The sequence below is a fragment of the Dipodomys ordii genome, unplaced genomic scaffold (genome assembly GCF_000151885.1).
Source record: "Dipodomys ordii isolate 6190 unplaced genomic scaffold, Dord_2.0 Scaffold173, whole genome shotgun sequence".
Taxonomy (NCBI): Eukaryota; Metazoa; Chordata; class Mammalia; order Rodentia; family Heteromyidae; genus Dipodomys; species Dipodomys ordii.
Window position 1 is genome coordinate 1,215,186 of NW_012267389.1, and position 10,799 is coordinate 1,225,984.

At 46.9% G+C, this 10,799-nt stretch overlaps 1 long non-coding RNA gene across 1 annotated transcript; it reads left to right on the forward strand.

Moving 5' to 3' along the window:
- Positions 1-5,145: 5,145 nt before the first annotated feature.
- Positions 5,146-10,560, forward strand: LOC105998817. The gene is made up of 3 exons (XR_001175711.1): positions 5,146-5,519; positions 10,099-10,110; positions 10,539-10,560. It is a non-coding gene; the product is annotated as an uncharacterized LOC105998817 (long non-coding RNA).
- Positions 10,561-10,799: the final 239 nt, after the last annotated feature.

Consider the following 10,799-nt stretch of genomic DNA (forward strand, 5'->3'; position numbering starts at 1 on the left):
TGACTTCGATGAAGCCAGGCCCCACGGCAGGTAGGCCCTACACCAGGCAGGCCCCACGCCAGGGAGGCCCCACACCAGGCCCCACTCCAGGTACACCCCAGACCAAGCAGGCCCCACAGCATGCCCCACACCAGGCAGGCCACACACCAGGCCTCATACCAGGCAGGTCCCACACCATGCCCCACACCAGGCCTCACACCAGGCAGGCCCCACACCAGGCCCCATAGTATGCCCCATGCCAGGTCACACACTAAGCCTCACGCCAGGGCCCACACCAGGCCCCATACCTGGCCCCACACCAGGCAGGCCCCACACCAGGGCCTGTACCAGGCAGGCCCCACACCAAGCAGGCCCTGCACCAGGCAGGCCCCACACCAGGCAGGACTCACACCAGGCAGGCCCCACACCCTGTCCCACACCGGGCAAGCCCCACACCATGCCCCACACCGGGCAGGCCTCACACCAGTTAGGCCCTACATCAGGCCCTACAACAAGCAGGCCCCACACCAGGCCCCACACCAAGCAGGCCCCGCACCAGGCAGGCCCCACACCAGACAGGACTCAGACCAGGCACATCCTACACGTACCCCACACTGGGCAAGCCCCACACCATGCACCACACCAGGCCCCACATCGGGCAGGCCTCACACCAGGTAGGTCCCACACCAGGCCCCACACTAGACAGTCCCCATGCCAGGCCCTACACCAGGCAGGTCCCACACCATGCCCCACACCAGGCTCCACACCATGCAGGCCACACCAAGCAGGCCTCACAGCAGGCAGATCCCACGCCAGGCCCCATACCAGGCAGGCCCCCACACCAGGCAGAAACACCAAGGAGGTCCCACAACAGGCTCCATACCAGGCCCCACACCAGGCAGGCCCCATGCCAGGCAGAAACACCAAGGAGGTCCCACAACAGGTCCCACACCAGGCCCCATACCAGTCCCCACACCAGGCAGGCCCCACGCCAGGCCCCACACCAGGCCCCACACCAGGCAGGCCCCAAACCAGACCCCATATCAAGCAGGCCCCACACCAGTCAGGGCCCCACGCCAGGCCCCACACCAGGCAGGCCCCACATGAGGCCCAACAGGCCCCACACCATGCCCCACACTGGGCAGGCCACACACCAGGCAGGCCTCATACTAGGCAGGCACTACACCAGGCCTCATACAAGGCAGGTCCCATACCAGGCCCCACACCAAGCAGGCCCCAAACCAGGCCCCATGCCAGGCCTAACACCAAGCAGGCCCCACCCCAAGCAGGTCCCATACCAGGCCCCATACCAGGCAGGCTCCACACCAAGCAGGCCCCACGCCAGGCCCCACACCAGGCAGGCCCCAAACCAGGCCCCATATCAAGCAGGCCCCATATCAAGCAGGCCCCACACCAGGCAGGCCCTACGCCAGGCTCCACACCAGACATGCCCTACGCCAGGCCCCACACCAGGCAGGTCCCACGCCAGGCCCCACACCAGGCCCCACAACAGGCCCCATACCAGGCAGGTCCCACATCATGCCCCACACCAGGCAGCCCCCACGCCAGGCATGCCCCACACCAGGCAGGTCCCACACCAGGTCCCATACCAGGCAGCCCCCACGCCAGGCATGCCCCACACCAGGCAGGTCCCACACCAGGTCCCATACCAGGCAGCCCCCACACCAGGCAGGCCCCACACCAGGCAGGTCCCACATCACGCCCCCCACCAGGCCCTACACCAGGCCCCACAACAGGCCCTACACCAGGCCCATGCCAGGCCCCATACCAGGCCCCACACCAGGCCCTATACCAGGCAGTCCCCACGCCAGGCCCCACACCAGGCAGGCCCCATACCAGGACCTACACCAGGCCCCACACCAGGCAGCCCCCATGCTTGGCCACACGCCAGGCCCCATACCATGCCCCATACCAGGTCCCACACCAGGCAGGCCCCACACCAGGCTCCACACCAGGCAGGCCCCACACCAGGCAGGCCCCACACCGGGCAGGCCCCACACCAGGCAGTCCCCACGCCAGGCCTCATGCCAGACCACATGCCAGGCCCCATACCAGGCCCCACACCAGGCAGGTCCCACACCAGGCACCACGCCAGGCAGGTCCCACACCAGGCCCCATACCAGGCTCCAGACCAGGCAGCCCTTATAGCATGCTCCACACCAGGCAGGCCCCATGCCAGGCCCCACACCAGGCAGGCCCCATACCAGGCCCCACACCAGGCAGGCCCCATGCCAGGCCCTATACCAGCCCCCACACCAGGCCTCTAGCTGGCTGCACATCTGTGCTGACAGCTCAGGGTCTGTGCTGCAGCAAGTCCACATATCCGAGTCCAGGGCTTCCCTGGGTTCAGGCCTCCCTGAGTCCCATTTTTTCTTGAATCTGGGCCTTGCCTGCGTCCATCCCTTCCCAGAGTCCTGTTCTTCCCCCAGGCCTTCCCTGGATCCAGGCCTTCTTTGGGTCTCGGCCTTCCCCAGGTCTCATCCTTCCCTGGGTCTGGGCTTTCCTTGAGCTCCTGGTTTGGGCTTTCTCTATGTCCGGGCCTTTCCCTTGTTGGCAACAGCTCCAGTTTCGGCCAGCTCTGACTAGTCCTGCTCTAAAGGATGTCCGATTTCTATTGTGGCTCATCTAGAAGTGGAGCTGTGGCTCAAGTGGTACAGCACTGGCACTGAACAAAAACAACTCAGGGAGAGCACCCAAGCCCCTAGTTCAAGTCCTAGGACCAGCACAAAGAGATTTTTGTTTTCATAACATAGGTAATACATTTTTTGGCCTGTCCTGGGGCTTGAACTCAGGGCCTGGGCAATGTCCCTGAGCTCTTTCACTCAGGGCTAGCACTCTATCACTTGAGCCACAGCACCACTTCCAGATTTTTCTGTGTATGTGGTATTTAGGATTTGAACCCAGGGCTTGATGCATGCTAGGCAAGCACTCTGCTACTAAGCCATGTTCCTAGCCCTCTTTTACACGTTACTAGGTACACAAAGGTGTTTCAATTTACTGTCGGTGAATTCCAGTGGTATTGTGTTCCAGGGCCTCCCACAAGCTAGGCAAGTGCCTCAGCTCTTGGCCTTGATTCTTTCTCTCTAGCCTTTGTTATCCATGGTTTCCAGCCTTTGATGCATGTTGTCTTCCTCTGACTATAGGCATTTTGAGAAGAAAACACGCAGAGTTTCAGGATAAAATGGGGAGAGCCTGGAAGCTTGGAATCTCGAATATAGGTTCATGGTGTATAGACCAATGTGGGATGGTCTGGATGGATCGGATCCCATCAGAACTTGCTCTCACCGCTGGTGTTTCTCCGAGTCTGCATCAAGTTTTCATCTATACTTTCATGTCTACACTTGGGCCTGGAGAACGAGGTGAAGCCTCTCCCTTCCTGCTTGGTAAGTTGATGCCTGTCAGAACAAATTTGACCACATTAGGCTCATCCCAGGCCTATATCCATGGCACCAAGTCTTTACTGAGCTTTCAGCTATGTCCTGCATAAGGTATGGTGGTTAGGGGGTGAGAGGATGTGTGACACATGTTTATGTTTTCATTACATACACCTTACAGACATTTTGTCAGGCATTCCAAGGTATTTCAATTTGCTTTGGTGAATTCTGGTGATACTATGTTCAGGGCTCTTCACAGGCTAGGGCAACACCTTAACACTAAGCTCTCCATTTTATGCCTTTGAAGCCAATCAGTTTCTGTAGACTGGAGTCATGTCCACATTCTGATAAGGATCTTTTGAGGGAAGCAGAAGGCATAACCTAGCCTTTTCTTTTCCCTGTCAGACATACCAGGTCCCACTTGTCTGTGACAGGGCTCCTGGATGCCTAGCCTTTGTTGTCGGTTGCCTGCCTCTGCCTGTAGGCACTTTGAGGAGAAAATGTACTGAGTGTCAGGAGAAACTGGGGAGAGTTCGCACACTTTGAATTATGCATGTAGAATCTTGCTCTACAACTCAGTGTATGCTTTGGCAGACTGAGACCCAACTTAGGCTTCCATCCTCATCTCTACCATGCTTTCATCTGTGCTTATGGTACCTGGAGAAGGGATGAAGGCATTTGTTTTTTGTTTTTTTATTTTTATTTTTTGGGTGAAGGCATTTGTGAGGAAGGGAGGCCTACTCCTTCCTGCTTGGTCAGTTGTTACTTGTCAGAACAACTTTAATGACTCTAGGCCCCAACCCTGCCATCTATCCTGAGCTGTGAGCTAACTCAAATCCATTCACTAGGTGTGTACCTAACACATTCAGGAACTTTGACCAACTTCCCAAAGCTATGAGAGGCATAAGGTTATGAAAGAATTGTTGAGGAATTGGTTATAGGTGTAGGGTTGTTGATGCTAAGGGCAGGGTTAAGTTTGGGTGTTTTAGGGCTACTTAGGGTGGAAGTTAGAATTAAATCAGGTGCTGGGTTTTCGATTAGCCAAACAGAGCAGGTTTTTAAGCAGGTTTTTATGAAGAGCTAAGTTAGTGTTAGGGTCAATGTTACTGAGAATGGGTTAGGGATCTGGTGAAGTTAGGAGTTATAGAAGGGATTAGCATTTGGATTATGGAATGGGTAAGGCTAAGGTTAGGTTTATAGAGTACATGTTTGGGTACTTATACATTTGGGATATATGTAAGGTTACCTGTGTTGTACACACTTTAGGGTACATGTAATACTTGAAGTACATGTTAGAGTACTTGTAGGATATATATAAGTGTTTAGAGCTTGTATTAGAGTACATGTTTGGATGTGTGTTAGGGTTACAGTTTCTTAGAGCATGTGTCAAGGTGCTTATTAGAGTACATGTTAGGGTACATGTTAAGGTCAGGGTTAGAGTATGCTACGGTATACATTCAGGGTACATGTAAGGTTACGTGTATGGTTTATAGAGTATGTGTAAGACTATTTTTAACCATATGTGTTAGTGTCTAGAGTATGTGTAATGTATTAGAGTGCTATTGTGAAATCTGTTAGGTTAAAATACATGTTAAAGTTAGGTTCATAGTTTGGGAACGTGCAAGGAAGAACTTTGTGGGATAGGTTAGGATGATGGATATGTTATGGAGCAGTCTTCAGAGTGGGTATGGAACAAGTGAGGATTAGGTAATTTGTTAGTAAAGGATTAATGTAGGTTTGGGGAGTTGTTGAAAGTGTTAGTCATAGTTATGGATTTGGCTTAGCAGCTGGTTTAGGGTGAGGCATAAGATTGCTGAGTGGCTTAGGGTATGTCTTAGGGTATGAGTATGAGTGTGGGATAAGGCACATGTTAAGATGTGAGTATGGGTTCAGAGTTAGGGTGTATGGTGGGGTACATGTTAGGGAACATGTTAAGATAGTGTTTGGGTTTAAGGTACATTAGGGTACATGTTAGGGCATGCATTTGGGGTAGGTTTGGGGTACATGTTAGGGTGAACATAAACCTTTATGGTTTAAAATACATGTTAGGGTGCTTGATTCTGTACATATTAGTGGTTAGGGTATACATTAGGGTACATGGTACAGTTATGGTAAGTGTTTGGGATTGTTAGGGTTAAGCTATGTGTGTATAAGGGTACATGTTAGGGTGCATGTAAGGATACATGTTAGGGTGCATGTAAGGATCACTTGGAGTATGTGTTAGGGTACTTGTTAGGATATATGTTAATGTTTACCATACATTTTAGGGTTGAGGCACACTTTAAGGTACATAAGGTGTTAGAGTACATGTTTGTGTGTGGATTTAGGTTAGGGTATATGTTAGGGTGTGAGTATGGGCCAGAGTTAGGGTGTATGATGGGGTATATGTTAGGGAATATTTTAGGGTACATGTTAGGGTTAAGGTACATGTTAGGACTAGAGCCAGCACTAGGTCATGTGTCAGGTTATACATTTGTGGTACATGAAGGTTACCTGTATGGTTTAGACCATGTATTAGTGGTTAGGGTATTTATTAGGATATGTGTTAGAGTATGTGTTTGGGTTAGGACATGGATTAGGACATATGTTAGGGTATTGATTAAGGTTATGGTTTGGGTTTTTTTTGGGCACGTGTTAGGTATGTGTTGGGTTACATTTTGAGTACATGTTAGGGTGTTAGTAAGGGTACCTAGGCTTAAGAGCACATGTTAGGGAACTATGCAGGCTATGTTTCAGGGCATATGTCAATATTGTGTTAGGTTTACGACGTGTGTTAGGGTATTGCTTAGGGTTAGTGCTAGGGTACATTTGGGGTACATGTTAAGGTGCTTGTAAGAGTACCTGTATGTGTTAGGGTACTTGTTACTGTGTGTGTTAGTGGTTGGGACACATATTAATATACACGTTAGGATTAGAGTATTTGTAAGGGTATTAAGGTTTGAGTTAGTTTTTGTGTGAAGGTGTGAGTTAGGGTATATGTAAGGGTAACTATGGATTAGAGTACATGTTAGGGTCCTTGTTACCATATTTATTAGTAGAGTATGTATTATATTTTGTTAGGGTACATTCAGGGTACACTTGCGGTTTATAGAGTACATGTTTCAGTACTTGTTACCATATGGGTTAGGGTCCAGAGCATGTTTAGTCCATTACAGTGCTATTGGGAAATCTGTTAGGTTTAATATACATGGTAAAGTTATGGCACACATTAGGCTATGTGTTTGGGTCCATGTTAGGGTATGTTTTAGAATCAGGGTACTTGATAGGGGATTTGTTAGGGTTACGGTACATGTTAGGGCACTTGTTAGAGTGTGTCTTAGGGCAGATACTATGGTATGTGTTAGGGGATCTTTTTAGGGTTAGGGCACATGTTAGGCTGTGTTATGGAACATAGGGGATACATGTTAGGGTGCATAGAAAGATACTTGTGTGGTTTACAGTACCTATTAGGGTATGTTAGGGTACATGCTAGCTTATGTTTGAGTCATGTTAGGGTACATGTATGGATAGTTGTATATTTTACAGTATATGTCAAGGTACTTGATAGAATACATGTAAGGGTCAGGGTTAGAGTATATTAGGTGATTTCAGGGTACATGTAAGGTTATCTGTAGGCTTTATAGAGTACATGTTAGGGTACTTGTTACCATTTATGTTAGTGTCTAGAGTATGTTTAATGTGTTAGAGTACTATTGGGAAATCTGTTAGGGTTAAAATACTTGGTAAAGTTAGGGCACATATTAGGGTATATATTAGGTTACTTTGGGGTACGTATTTGAGTGAGTTTGAGTACTTGCATGGTTTTGAATAAGTGTTAGGGTGCTTGTTAGGATATGAGTTATCATTTAGGAAACGGTATGTGTTGTGCACGTGTTAGAGTACACTTATGACTAGAACTACACATGAGATTACGTTGTAAGATATGTGCACATGTTTAGAGTGTGTGTTTGAGTACATGTTTGAGTATGTGTTGGGGTTACAGTTATGGTTTGGGTTAGGCGACATGTTAGGATGTGTGTTGGCTAAGTTTAGGGTACTTCTTAGGGTATATGTAAGGTTTACAGTACGTGACAGTGGTTAAGGTACATGTCTTGTTTAGGTTACATGTCAGAATATCTTATAATTTCTACATTAGGGTATACATTAGAGTGTTTGGGGTTCATGCTAGGGTACATGTAAGAGTACCTGTTTTGTTCAAAGTTCACGTAAGAATAATTGTTACCATATATGTTAGTATCTTGAGTATATGTTATAATAAGTGTTAGGGTAAGGGTAAAATTTTAGTATGTAGCAAGGTTGTGTTAGAGGTCGGGTATGTGTTAGGGTTTAGGTATGTCATGGTTTAGGTTTTAGGTATGTTTGGTAGGATTATGGTATATATTAAGAGCACATGTTAGGGTATTGTTAAGACACATTGCTGTTCGGGTGTATGTAAGGGTGCATGTATGGTTTAGACTGCATTACGGTAATTGTTACTGTATGTTAGTAATTAGGGTACATGTTAGGGTTAAGTTATGTGTTAGGGAACGTTAGAGTATATTGGGGGGGTACATCTTAGGGTACATGTGTGGTTTACTGCACGTGTTCAGGTGTGTTAAGGTTTGGGTACATGTTAGGGTTCAGGTACGTGTAAGGGTTAGCACACATGTTAGGGTATTTCTTAGGGCTATGATTGGGGTTAGAGTTAGGGCATGTTTGAGGCACATGTTTGTGTTCAGGATTCTAAACCTGTATGGTTTAGAGTGTATGTTAGACAACTCCCATGGCATCAGCAGTTGTGGGGTTGGTTTGCTCAGAGTCCTTGCCCTACCCTGCTCAATGGTGTGGGCCCTGCTATGCCCAACTTTGGGGGAGACTGGAGACTGGAATGAGCAGTCAGCTGTGCTTTCACTCTGTTTACACATCTGTCATGCGTGCACATGTGAGGATATGGGTGGGTATTGTGTGCTATGTATCTCTGGAAATTGGACCCAGCTTAAGCAGGTTTGATGAAAGAAGGCCATCTACCTCCAAGGATGCAGGTAAGTCTGGTAAGTACCAGGGTGTGGTTGGGGTTGGGATTAGGTTAAGAAACTTGGGTTGCCAGGAGTCTGGGGTGGCGACAGTAGGGGCTAGTGTTACTAGGGCTACTGTTGTTAGGGTTGGTCTTGTTTGGTTTTGGGTTTAGGTATAGGGTTGTTGATGAATGGTAGAGTCAAGTTTTGCTTAGGGCACCTGTACCCTTAACATGTACCCTAAGCCACTCACCAATCTTAGTCCTAACCCGAAGCCATTTGTTAACTCAGATCCATAGAATAACTGTGTACCTAATCCATTCAGCAGCCCTAATCCATCCCCCTGAGCTAGGGGAGGAATAGACTTAAGGACTAGGGTTTTTGAGAAATAGGGTAAAGGAATAGAGTTGTTAGTGGTCAGGGGTGGAGTTAGTGATTAGGGTTGTTAGGGCTACTGTTTTTAGGGTTGGTAAGATTGAGGTTAGAGTTCAAGTGTATGGTTGTTGATGGTACAGGTAGGGTTAAGGTTGGGTGTTGTTTAGGCTACTTGGGGTGGAGGTTAAGTTTTTAGTTATGGTTCATAAACTGGTTAGAATAGGGAAAAAGTTATGATTAGGGTCAGTGTTACAGATTGAGGTTAGAGTTTAAGTGTAGGGTTGTTGATGGTACAGGTAGGGTTAAAGTTGGGTGTTGTTTAGGCTACTTGGGGTGGAGGTTAAGTTTTTAGTTATGGTTGATAAACTGGTTAGAATAGGGAAAAAGTTATGATTAGGGTCAGTGTTACAGAAAGACCGTGGATTATAGTTAGTGAATGTTTTAGGATTAGGGATCTAGTGAAGTTAGGAGTTACAGAAAGGGTTATTTAACACTTGGGTTATGGAATGTCAGGTTGAGGGTTCGGGAAGTGAATAGAGAACATGGTAGACAAAGGGAGAGGTTGGGGACTCTGTTAGGGGAAGTGTTAGGATAAGTGTTTAGGAAAGGTTCAGGGTTAGGTAACGAATGAGGAAGAACTTTGTGGGATGGGTTAGGGTTATGGACTTTTTATGAAGTGGATTATGGAACAGGTAATGGTTAGGGGACCTGTTAGGAAAGGGGTAAGAGTTACAGTTAAGTACTGTGTTAGGTTTTGGGAGTGGTTATGATTGCTGAACATGTTATATGGTTTCGTATGAATTTGAGTTATTGAACAGTTTAGGGTAGGGCTAAAGATTGGTGAGTGGCTTTGGGTGTGTTAGGGTGTGGGCTTTTTAGAGTGCAAGTATGGCTCAGAGTGTATGTTGGGGTACCCGTTAGGGTTCATGTTAGAGTTACAGTGTTATTTTATGTGTTGGTGTATGTTTGGGGCATATGTCAAATACCTGTATGGTTTAGCTTATGTGTTAAGGTACTTGTTATTGTACATGTTAGTGATTACAGTATGTGTTAGGGTTAGGTTATGTGTCAGGGTACATGTTAGGATGCATGTTAGGGTACCCATATGGTTTAGAGTATGTGTTAGCATACTTTTTACCTAACATGTTAGGATTTAGAGTACATGTTAGAGTATGTGTTATAGAATATGTTAGGTTTAGGATTTGAGTTAAGGTTAGGGCATGTGTTAGGATTTGCATTGGAGTATGTTAAGGGACATGTTAGAATGCTTGCAAGGTTTAGAGTGTGTGTTTAGGTACTTGTCACTGTACATGTTAGAGTGTAGGATATGTGTTAGGGTATTTGTTATGGTTTAGATTAGGGTTAGAGTACGTGTTAATTTTTGCGTAGATAGTTTGGGTACTTGTTAGGGTGCATGTAAAGTTTGGAGCACATGGTAGTGTTAGGGTACATCTTAGGATACATGTTGTGGTTTGGATACATGGTTAGGCTTTCGCTTAGGGTACATGTTAGGGTAATGTACCTGCTTAGAGTAGATATGAAGGTACTTGTTATGGTACATCGTAATGTGTTAGAGTGCATGTTAGAATATTCGTTAGGGTAGGCATGTATTAGGTTGTGACATGGGTTTAGTTGTGGGTACATGTAAGGGTACCTGTATTGTTTAGAGTACTTGTTAGGGTACTTGCTAGGGTGCATTAGTGTTTAGAGTACATGCTGTGGTTCATATTAGGGTATATGTATGTTTAAGAGTACATGTTAGTGTTGTTATTATGCTATGTGTTATTGGTTTGAGTATGTGTAAGAGTACATGTTAGTGTTGTTGTTATGCTATGTGTTAATAGTTTGAGTATGTGTTTGGGTACACATTAGATCATATGATAGAGTTAAGACACATGGTAGAGTATGGGTTAGGGTTATGGTTTTGGTTAAGGTTAGCTTACCTGTTAGGGTATATTAAGGTATATGTATGGTAAGAGTACATGTGAGTGTACTTATATTAAGGCATATGTTAGGAAACATGTAAGGATACTTGCAGAGTTTAGAGTACATGTTG